This window comes from Olea europaea, unplaced genomic scaffold (assembly GCF_002742605.1).
Source record: "Olea europaea var. sylvestris unplaced genomic scaffold, O_europaea_v1 scaffold905, whole genome shotgun sequence".
NCBI classification, from domain to species: domain Eukaryota; kingdom Viridiplantae; phylum Streptophyta; class Magnoliopsida; order Lamiales; family Oleaceae; genus Olea; species Olea europaea.
Window position 1 is genome coordinate 41,547 of NW_019267524.1, and position 12,969 is coordinate 54,515.

At 31.8% G+C, this 12,969-nt stretch overlaps 1 pseudogene; it reads right to left on the minus strand.

Annotated features, from left to right (window-relative positions):
* Window positions 1-7,925: 7,925 nt before the first annotated feature.
* Window positions 7,926-10,575, minus strand: LOC111392225 (annotated as a pseudogene).
* Between the last annotated feature and the right edge of the window lie 2,394 nt (window positions 10,576-12,969).

Genomic DNA, 12,969 nt, shown 5'->3' on the forward strand with positions numbered 1-12,969 from the left:
CCCCCCAAAAAAAACCCCTCTTGTGTCCACCCCCTGATTCTCTGTAATAAGGATATTCTGAGTTTGTGCATTTCTTAAAATTCATTTTCGATCACATGTTTTATGGAACCCAGAACTTTTACCAACTTCTAAACCACATATTTCACCAATTTTTATTAAAATTTACTAAAAATCTGATTTTAATCCATACCAAACAGGAGCTAAATATCTAAGAATTAATCTGTTTTTACAGGAATATTGTGCAAACAGATTTACAAGTGCTTTACGGTTGTTTTTTTTTTTTTTTTTTTTTTTATTTTTACCCAACACCCAATGAAATATTGTCAAGTGTATCCCTATAACGAATATGGTAAAATGCCACGTACACATAACACGGTTAAAAATCTAAATCTTTTCCAAGCTACACAGAGGCCTAGCATTGCATGAGATAAAACATGCAGATACACATATTCATACAGATTACTGGACACTTTTGAAATGCTATCTGCCATTCTATTCAGTATTCAGTGTATTTTTTAGTGTACTAAACCAAGCATGCTCGAAAGAGAATATGAGTACCTCGTACGAAGTTGAGTATAAGACTTGATAGACTGCCATTGCTCGACGGAAGATTTAACCACTGCTCAACCAAAGAACCAAACCATGCCATGGGTTTCTCTACTGCTAGCAAAAGCTTCTGCACCAAGATAGAAACAAAGATCAGCAATCTACGCTTGAATGGCTCCGGCCGTTTCCCCTCTGGACAGTCGATAAATTTTCTCTTCCCGATGTCATCAGAAAATAAGATGCGAAAGACATCAATCAAGCCAGCTTCTTCTGGCTTTAGCAGCATATAATCACTGCAGAAAGACTTGTTGCATTTGAAATCCATAGCTTTATAATGTAGAAAAAGAGCAGATGATAGTTTGGAGAAACGAGATATCCTGGTATATGTATAGAGAGAGAGTCCAAGTCATCGAAGTCGGGATATTTACTGTAGATTGAGGAACATTTTCTGTGGGACTTGGTCATGTTAACATTTTCCGTATTAATTGTAAAGTACTTCATTTGAAATATTATTAGGTCAAAACCAGTGGTGGAACTTTTCGTGAGACCACTTCACATTTTCCTTTTTTATTTTTTATTTTTTTCTGTACTTTGTTTCTTTGATTGTTGCTTTCTTTGGAACGAGTCTACAATTTATTCTAGTTACTAAGATAAATTATGTTGCAAACAAATCCTCAAGATACGAATTAGATGCATGATTTACAATAGTGAATAAACTCAAAGAATTTATCAAGTAGGCATTTGATGTCATATGTGGAAATAAGAACTTTACTAAATAATAAAATACAAAAGAAAAGTATACATAATCAAATTAGAGAGATGTTCCCTCTCTTCTGAAGAATTACGAAACCTCCCATGTCCAAAAACAAGGGCAAATTTTAGAGACCTACGAATCTCATTTCCTTCTTAAAAAAGTACCAGTACCTTACTTATTTTAAGTTTTGAATAATGTATCTCTCCCAAAGTTTATGATAAATGTACTTTTACACATTTATCTGTGCTATAAGCTTGATTTATATTTGCAAATTTAGCAATGTCCCCCCCCCCCCACCCCACAAATTTAGTGTGAATGTTACCAACGTGGGTAAAATTGAGAATTGGAGGCACTTAAAACAAAAATGAAGATTTTGAGTCTAACTGAAGTTAGTTCATAGAATCGAATTGTACTAAGATTGATATGAACTATTAAGAGAGAAATTGGAGTTTTGAGAGTGAAATTTAACTTAGTGAATGTTTGGGGACTGCTTTACATACTTTCAGAACATGGGGACAACTAGTTTTGGATAATTATGAATGTTTGGGGGACCAACATGGATGTTTCTGGAAGTTGAGAGATCAATACAGAAGATATGGACCAAAACCATAGGAAAAACTTAAAGTAGGGACCAAAATGTAAAAATATAAAAGTTGTACGGGTGACCATAGGTGGCCCACTATCACACGGAGAACCTCTGCGATAAGTTTGTGGTCGAAAAAATTGTCGCAGCTTGTCAATATGTTTTTCCAATTGTTGTTTTATAAGCTTGGGATATTTTGGTCCTTTTCGTGAACACGATTTTCAAAATGGTAAGATCATTATATAAAGGCCTAATTTAGTTCAAAACGAGGGGGATAAACCTAAGATCAAACAAGGAGCATACAAGAAGACATAGTAGAAAAGCTAGGGTTTCAAGAACTTGACGTGAATAAAACGGATTTTTAGTGCAAGAAGTTCATGTTTTTCTCGTTTTTACTTTTAACTCGATGATGTATTCTAAAATCCTTTTGTGTGTTTTTCTTTGTGATGTGTAGCTAAATCATTAGATAGAACAAACAATGCAACCTAAATTTGAACCTTTAATTTTAGTTCTCAATACTATCACAGTTAATTTGTTTGTTCATTGATTTTATATTTTTTCTTCATGCTTGGATTACTTTATCACTAATTCATGATTTGTCGATTGTAACAAATGAGAGATAAGTTATAATTTAGATCGCGTAGTGAAATTTGACAATTAGGTAAAAGTTAGAGAAATAAATTTCTATTGATGTTATATTTAATTGAATTTCCAAGTGATTTAGTGCATTCGATAAGACTAAGTTTATTTAGCTAGATAAGATTGATTTGGACTTGAGAAAGTAAATTGATTTTAATTAGATAATTTGACGGAGTAATAACTTTTGGACTCGAACTTTATAAGTGAGATTAAAGATGGTAATGCGTTAAAATGGTGAATAACAACGCTTAATCAGAGCTAGCTAAAAACCTGAAAAGGACACCTCCATTTGGGCTTTTTTTTTTTTTTTTTTCCACTCCAGCAGCAGTTCCTAAATGCTCAAGCAGTGTATGTCCCGACTTTTAGTGAAATGATTTTCAACTGAGATAAGATCTGATCAGTCTATTCAGTAAAAATCTTTAGGTTTATGGGAAGACACATGGAAATCCAGATATCCATATTAAAAGATTTCTACAAATGTGTCAAAGTTTTCAATTTCAAGGGGTATAGGATGATGCAATTAGACTTTTGTTAGTTTCATACACATAAAGGGATGACGCATTTGAATGGTGGAATTTTGAGCAAGGGCGGATCCAACACTTGGCGAGCCAAGGTGGCCACGCTTATTGGCTCTCTCCAAAAAATTGGGATTGTGATTTTATTGTTTCTTGAGTGGATAATTTATGTTCATTGATTTGTGTATGACAAAGCATGGGGAAGTAGCTCAGATGGTAGGTGGCCACTCTTACTGGCTCTCTTCAAAAAATTGGGATTGTGATTTTATTGTTTCTTGAGTGGGTAATTTTTGTTAATTGATTTGTGTATGACAAAGCACGGAGAAGTAGTTCAGATGGTAGAGTGTTCTCTTAGAATGCAAGAGCTATGAGAATGGGGGCATCTCCACAAAATTTGTACTTTTATTTTACTATACATTCTGGCCTCTTGGGAGTTGGACGTCAGAAATTTTCTTCTCCACACGATTCCCCACCTTGACTAAATTCTCTATTTTATCTTTTTGCTGTTATTAATAAATGTATTTCACATAATCCTCTCAATTAACATCCTAGTGTGGTTTTTTCTTTTGTTTTTTTCCTTTTTTTTTTTTTAATAATAGAACAATGCTATTCAGACCCACTTTGTTCAATGCTATTCAGACCAACTTTCTCAAATTTCATGGTTAGATTTGAGATTTGAGACCTAAAATTTTTGGGTATTTAGTAAGTAGAACCATCGGGTTTAAATTTAATTATGAAATTTTTTGGGTTCGGTTCCATTCAATTTAGTTCGATTAGGTTTCATTTAGGTTCCCCGAGTTCCATGCTATAATTAAATTTCTTAATATTTACAAAGCTATATTAATTTAACTAATGACAATTTCAATTTTAGCTCTTACAAAATAATGTGATGGTTTTTTCTTTTGTTTTTTTCCTTTTTTTTTTTTTAATAATAGAACAATGCTATTCAGACCCACTTTGTTCAATGCTATTCAAACCAACTTTCTCAAATTTCATGGTTAGATTTGAGATTTGAGACCTAAAATTTTTGGGTATTTAGTAAGTAGAACCATCGGGTTTAAATTTAATTATGAAATTTTTTGGGTTCGATTCCATTCAATTTAGTTCGATTAGGTTTCATTTAGGTTCCCCGAGTTCCATACTATAATTAAATTTCTTAATATTTACAAAGCTATATTAATTTAACTAATGACAATTTCAATTTTAGCTCTTACAAAATAATGCGGTTCAATCTTATGTATCTTTTGCTTATCTCGTTATTGAGTTCGTCATAGATTTGATTGTCAAAATCACAGGGAAAGGAAGATAGCGAGTTCACAATAAATAAGAGAGCCACAAAACTTTGTTCAATTCGATTTCCCTATAACGGTAGAATAACAGATTTAGGTAAAACTTAGATCCATTTGATTAAATTGAGCTTAGACTGAAATTTAGAATTATGAAAAATCATATTTTTGGGTTTGAACTAAATTAATTAGTTAGTAAATTTATTTAGAAAAAAATAAATAAATAATTTGATTTATTTAAAATAAATAAATTAAAAATTAAAGAGATTTGATTTTTTGATTCTTGATATAGAACCGATAATTGAACCGAACCGAACCGAATCTATCGGTTCTCAATTTAGATACTTGTTTGGGTGTTTAATTTTAGAAGAATCGATCGATTTGGTTTGGATTCAGTTTGGATCAGTTCGAGAGTTTTGTCCAGTCATAGACAAAATTCTGGTTCTTGATCCAATTATATTAATGAGTATGATATCTTACAAAAACCAAATTTTTAGATTGTGACTCAAATTTCATATGTGATATTATGTAGTTCATGGAGGAAGCCTAGATAATTTTGTTTTAGAAGTCCTAATAGATAAGAGATCAAATTTATCATGAATTGAGAGCTTGATTGGGATAAGAACTTTGAAATGGATACAAAAATTACAAAAGTTATTCTACATGTAATTAGCTATATTAGGCTATATTATTGTAGTATGTATAAAAGGTAACTACTTATAACCTGATGAGATAACTTGAGAAGTGCTTCCACTTTTTCTTCTAGTGTCCCCGCCATTTGTGCCTGAGTCTGTAATTGGCTTCAAGTTCTCTAATTCTCCTACTACTAATTGTATTTGTCCATCTATCTTTGATGTTACAACTCCAAAACTGAGTCCCCTAACTCTTCCACAATGTTCAGGACCTAAAAGTTTAGCAACAGCATCATCGCGGATGGAATCTTTGGCGGGTGTATTAGAAATTGATCCGGCACAATCTTCAATCCTTTTCTACACTTATGGAACTCAAATTTTATATTAGCAAGTGATACAACTAATAAATCAAACTATGCTTCATTGAACGTTGATATCATACACATACCAAAGTATCGGCAACTACTTCATTTATTGGTTTTTCATCTTTCCTAAGATGTCCATGAATTCATACTCTTGTTCTTAACCCTTTTAAATTTGGATTCTTTTCTCTCTGCAGTACAAATTTAGTAATTACATATATTGGAATTGGACAATTCATGTAAGAGAAGATATGTCCTTAAGATATACCTTCTAATATGGTAGAACGAAAAATATTGTTATTTTTTTATTCCACGTTACATTAGATTGAGCTGTATTCTTCTTTCTCTTTCGTTTATTACTTTTTTCCTAATCATTTGTAATTTTATCAACTTCAATAGAATCTCCTTCACCATTTTTCTTCGGCCTAATACCATGTTCAACATGTCCATTAAACCAGCTCCATTTCATGCAAAATGAATGATCAAGAGCGAGAAATCTTCCTACCATGTGTTGCCAATTTTATTTCCTCAAGTGTATGAATCGTAATAAGTAATATAATGGACCTATGAGTCCGGATTATCGTTCCTACGAGAACTATATTCTAGCACTTAATTCAACTTTTCTCGAACCATTATTTGATGAAAGCAAATAAAAACTTGTAGGATTTGATTTTTAATCAGACTACAAGAAAATGAGTAGATGCACACACAATTGGTTTAGAAATTAAATAATGAATGAATATTAGAATAGAATAATTTCACATATTGATCACATTTACATCTAAAATTAAGATTCATATCTAATGTAGTATTCGGTCGAATTCTCCTATTGTATTCAATTTACCCCTCTCAAGTTCTCATTGAGCCTATTTAACTTATCCAATTTCATATCTCTATGTGAATCTAGCTTAGTTAAATGATTTCTTTGTTTATAAATTCAATTATGACTGCAATAATTAGCATAGGTGTCTCTACTCGTTATACCAAATTATCGAATGTTACTCTATGGTCTAAATTCTAAACTCATATCTCTATTCGTAAAAGATTCACAAAATCATCAAATTAGTGATCAAGTAATTCAATGTATTAAACTCATAGTAAAATCAACACATGAAAGAATAACGAACGGGAATCTTAAATAAAATATGTAAATGGTCCCAACTAGGTTACATTATTTGCCCTAATAAGAATTTTAGTTATTCATAATAGAGGAAGAAAAATAAATAACAACAGTGGAGTTTATTACATGGTTTTGAATCTAGATGTAGAAGAGTGAATGAATCTTGTACCAAGTTCTTCTCTCATTCCAAATCTTGATTTTAAATCCTTGAATTGTTGTTTTTCTCTTCTTGAATTTGCTCTCTAATTCTCAAGTTGTATTCTCCTCTTTTCAATGTGTGGAATTCCCTTCAAAAGTGTGAGAAATTTGTATTTATAGCTGCATCCTCGTTTGTGTCAAAAGTAGGATTTTCATTGACTTCAAAACGAGCAAAAAATACACTCTAGATGCACCTAAGAGGTGTCGTGGTGCCACGAGGACAGAATGTTGGCGCCTCGGCGCCATGATGGTGGCGAGGAAAATTCTGACTGCATTGGCTTTAGTATTTTTATCGTAACTTTCTCTTCTGATGTTCGATTGAGACGATTCAAGTTGAATTGTAAAGTTAACTCAAAAGGCTATAACTTTTGTTTGAATTATCCATTTTCCAATTCGAATGTTTACTAGGTTCAATATGGGTTTCAATCTTGAGCTGAAAATCCGGAACGTACTTAAGCGGTTGAAAATCAACAACATGCCCATATTTTCATCACATTTCATTCCTTTTGACTTTTAATTGTATCCAATTGAACCCTAGCATTCTCGAATCTTCATTATGAGGTTCAACACAACTTTTGAATATTTATACTTTAGTCCCCAAATTTTTGATTTTACCGTCCTTTTTTGCCAAATTTCGCTTTTTCATGTGGCGCCTCACTGCCACTATTTTGGCGCGAGGATGCCACTCTTCCAATCTAAATTGTGGTTTGCATCTTTTGCCATTTTATCCACAATTTCTTCACGATCCATGCTAATATCTTCATTTTGATGAATTTTTTCGTGTCTTTCACTATCTCATCAGTCCTATAAAACACCACTAGTAAACACATTAAAAACATTCAATACACACAAAATCTAGCTCACATTCAAGTTAAAATTGGCATAAACTCATCAAATATCCCCCAAACTTAACTTTTTGCTAATCCTCGAGCAAACACAAGAAAAGGAAAATAACTAAGGATACAAACAACGATTCAGTCAGATAGCTCATTTTTTGACTCAGAACATTATATCACATTTATGAACAGTTTCAAGATCATAATGCAAGCTAACCTTCCACTTTTTCAATGCAAAATAGATGTGTGTGAAGAATCAAGTATAACGATGTACAATCACAAGTTGTTTGACTTCCCAACCTGTTTGGTCAATTATTTCATTTTTTCGCTCGTGAAATTCGCACAACCTCAAACTTGTTTTCTTCTCTTCTCTAACCATAGTGTAACAACAGTTTAATTCTTAGATGACTTGATTGAAATAATAACTAGAATTTCGAAGCATGTATAAAATAATCTAAATGTGACGAAACAAGGTTGAGATAGAAGTAGTCAAGAAAGAAAAGTAACTTACTTTTCCTTGGTAGAAGCTATTATAGTAAACGCAAGTCCCGAAATGTTTGAACAAGAAGGTGGAATCATCTAAAGGCAATCTAGGAACCATATCAAAACAGTAAACAATTCTGTAATAATCAATGTTGTATTTTCTTAATTCTTCTATCAAGAATTCTCCAAAATTTTCCTCCTACTCTTGGCTGACCAAATGTGTAAATCCCCTCTAATCTTTCTAGCAACCATGTCTCCGGATGGAACGCCAGAATTGCTGGAAATAAAATTGCCAATGCACCACCCAAGCTGTGGCCAGTAATTATAAACTTTGCCTTTTCATTTTTCTGAAGAAGTTGTTTCAGTATCTTCCTAATGGCATAGTAGGCTACTTCTTGTTTCTTATCTGCCGCCTGTTCTCGGGGCCAGCCCTGGTTCCTCTGCAGCCTCAGAGCTTTCATAAATCCTCCATGCACCTTTCCAAGGCCTTGAATCTCATACCTGTTGAAGGTGTAGTTTAAATAAATAAATTTGTATAATTTCTAACCGCTATAGTTTTTAGAGAAGATGGTTCAACATTATATCAAAGCAACCAAACTCCTTGGTTTTAAGTTTCATTGTTCTCCCATTTATACAATTATGCATGTGTTAAATAAACTTGTGTGTGAATCTGTAGACGACCAATTTAAATTAAAAAAAAGGTGCCTCATTTTTAATAGTTTAAATTTTTAGATAAGGTACTTGAATATGGTATTATAAAAGACAAATGCTTAGACTTGCTCACATCATTCTACAAGATTCAGTCTTATATAAAATTAATTTAGCTTATATGAGGGTGTGTTTTAAATTAATTAAATAATTAATAGGTTCCCTTGTTAATAGCTAAAACTTTGTTAGCTGACGTGGTTAAACAATACCAAGATATGTAGAAGTCGGTAGACCAAGCATTTGCATAAAAGGCTTCGGTGCCTTTGAAAGCCACTACGATTTTATCATTTTGGTCATTGAACATGAACGCTTGTGTTGTAGCTTTCTCTTGATAATCTATCAAAATTCAAAATTTTTAATTATTAATATAATTGCAAAAAGTAATTTCATGAAATTAAAAATTATTTAAGATCATGAGAAATATGAAACATTTTAATTGCTCATTTTAAGAAATTTAATTAAGTAATTCCCATTTTTTAAGAAATTTTAAGAAATTCCCATTTTTTTTTAATTAAGTAAAGATGAAATTTGATACAAAATTTGTCCATAAAACATCAAACTTCCTCATTTGAAAACATAAAATATTGATAGTAGTAGATACATTTATTAATTTAATTTTTTCTATGACTGTTCATAAATCTAGTTAAGTTATAATTAATTAGGATTTTTTTTGGTTAATTAAGTAATTCCCATTTTTTAAGAAATTTTAAGAAATTCCCATTTTTTTTTAATTAAGTAAAGATGAAATTTGATACAAATTTTTTTTTATAAAACATCAAACTTCCTCATTTGAAAACATAAAATATTGATAGTAGTAGATACATTTATTAATTTAATTTTTTCTATGACTGTTCATAAATCTAGTTAAGTTATAATTAATTAGGATTTTTCTTGTATAAAGAATCAAAATAAAATTGTCCAAGTACCCTATTGAAACTTATCTAAGCCATGCTAGGGTGGAAAAATTAATTATTGTGGTACACAATGCAATCAGATAAAGAGACAAACGTATAATTTCCAAAAATTATCAATGTACTATCCCATATTTCTCAATTGCTTTGCACGTTCGTCCTTTAGGAAAAAGATTCTTACCTAAAACTATTCAGAGTTATTTAATTTAATCTAATCTCATCCATCATCATCTTCCCCAACAACACAAAAACAAATTAAAACTTATATTCCATAAAAAAAAGTGAGTTAAATATGCTGAAAAAAATGCAGAACTTGGAAAATTTTTAGGGTAATACTAAAATAAACAACTTTGTAATCATGAATTCATCATATGATACAAGTACATTTTTGTATGTGTGTGTTTAAGAAAAGGTTTTTGTATACATGACATTCAGATTTAATTACTGCAACATCTTTTGCAAGAAGACGTTCATTCTTTCAATGTAATGGGATTAGTTTGTCGAGTTCTTTAGTTCAATACGTCATTTTTGTATGTTCAAATATAGAGTGGGGATAAAAGTCTAGGGCATTAATTGGGGAGCCATTATTTATGGAAAAAAATTGTGGACAACATTTCTCCATCCAACTATATTCCTCATGGACTTCAAAAAAGGTTTTTGTCATTCGTATAGAAAATGGCTTCACATACACCATATAGACACTCACATGGGGGTGTACCACATGTGAATAAAATTTTATAAAAAAAAAAAACCACTCACTACCTATTGTATCTATTCTGGAGGAGTTTTGTCACCCTCCCTTTTCTTTTAAGCTTCGGTTTTTGGTCGTAACATGCCATTATATTGAAGGGACCAACATATGTACGAATATTACATTATTGATGTGATTTATAGCCTTTTAAAAGCCTCATGTGCCTCCACTCCATCCAAACATAATAGTGTATATGTATTCATATACACACGTATGATGGTAAAAAAATATTAATGTAAATATATACCCATATCACGAGGTTTTTTTTTTTTTTGGTTATCAAATTAATAACTAAAATACTCAAATTCTATTGCACATTTTGGTATAATAACAAAATAATGCGATTGGATTTAAACTAAAAAGAAAAAAAAAATATTTTTAAACAAGGAGAGGCCTTGATATGAAGGATAAAGCAAAAGGTTGAGCCCCAACCTAGAGGGGTTCCTCTAGGTTGGGGTTCACTAAAAAAGTATAAAGCAAGACAAGTTGAGGGGCTGAAACCATGTATAACTACCCTTCTAATTTATTGGAGGTAACGGCTGCATGAGAATTTTATATATTTGGCCAAAGTTTGTGTTAGCTCTTCATTGAAATTTCGAGTTCTTCTTTTATTGTTGAATAATAAAAGTTAGAGAGAGTTTCTATATGGGTAATTATGCTCACATCACATAACCGTGTTTATTAACTACATCACATTTTAATTTCAATAAAAGTTCCTAATTTTTGCTCATTTTTGGCATTTATGTATCTAACTTTATCGTCTCATTTTCATCTTTTAACATTCAGTTAATTAGCACATATTATCTCTTGTGACGATTTATGTTCAAATGTTTTGTTAACACGTTTTCAAATGAGGGGCTTTATTTAAAAATATAAGGGATAAATAATTTTTTTATGCTTTCTGAAATAATTTTTTTTTTTTTTTGGGATAAATAGTCAACTGTGTCTAGTTTTGTTACTAGAAATGAATTCGTGAGGTTATACGTGACTCCTCTCTCCTATTACCAGTGAAAGTAAAAGATACAGTGGACTATCTATCCGAAAGTATCGTTACTTATAGAGTTAATGCTAAGAGACATTACTTACCACTTGTTAGATAAATCATCACCGCCGACACCTCTGTGAAACTAACCAAGAGTCAATCTTATATCATTTATAAATTTAACTATCCCACTAATCACTAAACTTAGGTTGATATCTTTAATTACTCACTACAATTTAAGATGTCGAATTTTAATCACTAAATTTCAAAATGTTGGACATTACTAGCTAGAATCACTTTCTTTTTGTGAATCAATATTCAAAATTTGGTTAGGTGGGTAGTGGACCAGACTTAATTAGCAATCATTAATTTGGAAGAAAAAACTTCTTGATATGTCTCCTTGAAAACCAAGTGGAAGCCAAAAAAATCTATTTGCATGATATGATTAATGCTAGATTACTCATTTATAGCTGAAACTGAAATATCATATTTTTCTTCCAAATTAATGATTGCTAATTAAGTCTGGTCCACTACCCACCTAACAAAATTTTGAATATTGATTCACCACCGCGGGTTTACGTCTTCTTCTCCATAGTTTTTTACCTCCACCGACCCGCCAAAAAATGAAAAATGAAAAATGAAAAGTAAAATCCCATATGCCCTTCCCTCTCACACAGACTTATCATGCATGCAGTGGCACCGGAGCATCTTATTCTCTGTAATAAGGATATGCTGAGTTCGAAAATAAGCAGCATGGGGGCGGGTGGGGGTGCAGTACAAAACGTAGTGCATTATAGACCAATGACATCTGATTGGCCTCCATTTCTTAAAACTCATTTTCGATCGCACTATAAACCAATATGGTAAAATGCCGTGTACACATAACACGGTTGAAAATCTAAATCTTTTCCAAACTAAACAGAGGCCTAGCATTGCATAAGACAAAAACATGAAGATACACATGTTCATACAGAGTACTGGACACTTTTGAACATGATTCAGAAAGAAAAAGAAGTTGAAATACTATCTGCCATCCTATTCAGTATATTTTTTAGTATACTAAAACAAGCATGCTCAAAAGAAAACATAAGTACCTCGTTAGAAGTTGAGTACGAGACTCGATAGATTGCCGTCGCTCGACAGAAGATTTTGTTAGTGCGGAAACGAAGTGTTGAAGAAAAACTTGAATTTTTATTGATAGATTTTGAGTTGCTACAGCACACTCAATAATGTTTTCTTCTTCTTTTTTTCTTACAATGAGACTACAAGAATGACCTCTATTTATAGGACCACATGGATAACTCTAGAGACATGGGAATATAAATTGACACCTAATAATTCATGAATTTGCATCATGTATTTTCCTGATACATTTTCTTCAAGTGCATCATGTATTTTCCTGATACATTTTCTTCAAGTGCATGTAACCTTATTTAGTTCCTAAGATTACAAATTAATGCCACATTTAACACCCCCTCTTAATTTGTAATCTTGAGTTTTTCCTTGATCTTGTCGAACTTGTCAAATGTGACTGCCTTTGTTAAAATGTCTGCCGGCTGATCATTTGTGTTGATAAATTCCATGCAAATTTCTTCTCGACTTACCAAATCTCGAATGAAGTGATGACGTAGTTCAATATGCTTCGATCTGGCATGAAAAACTG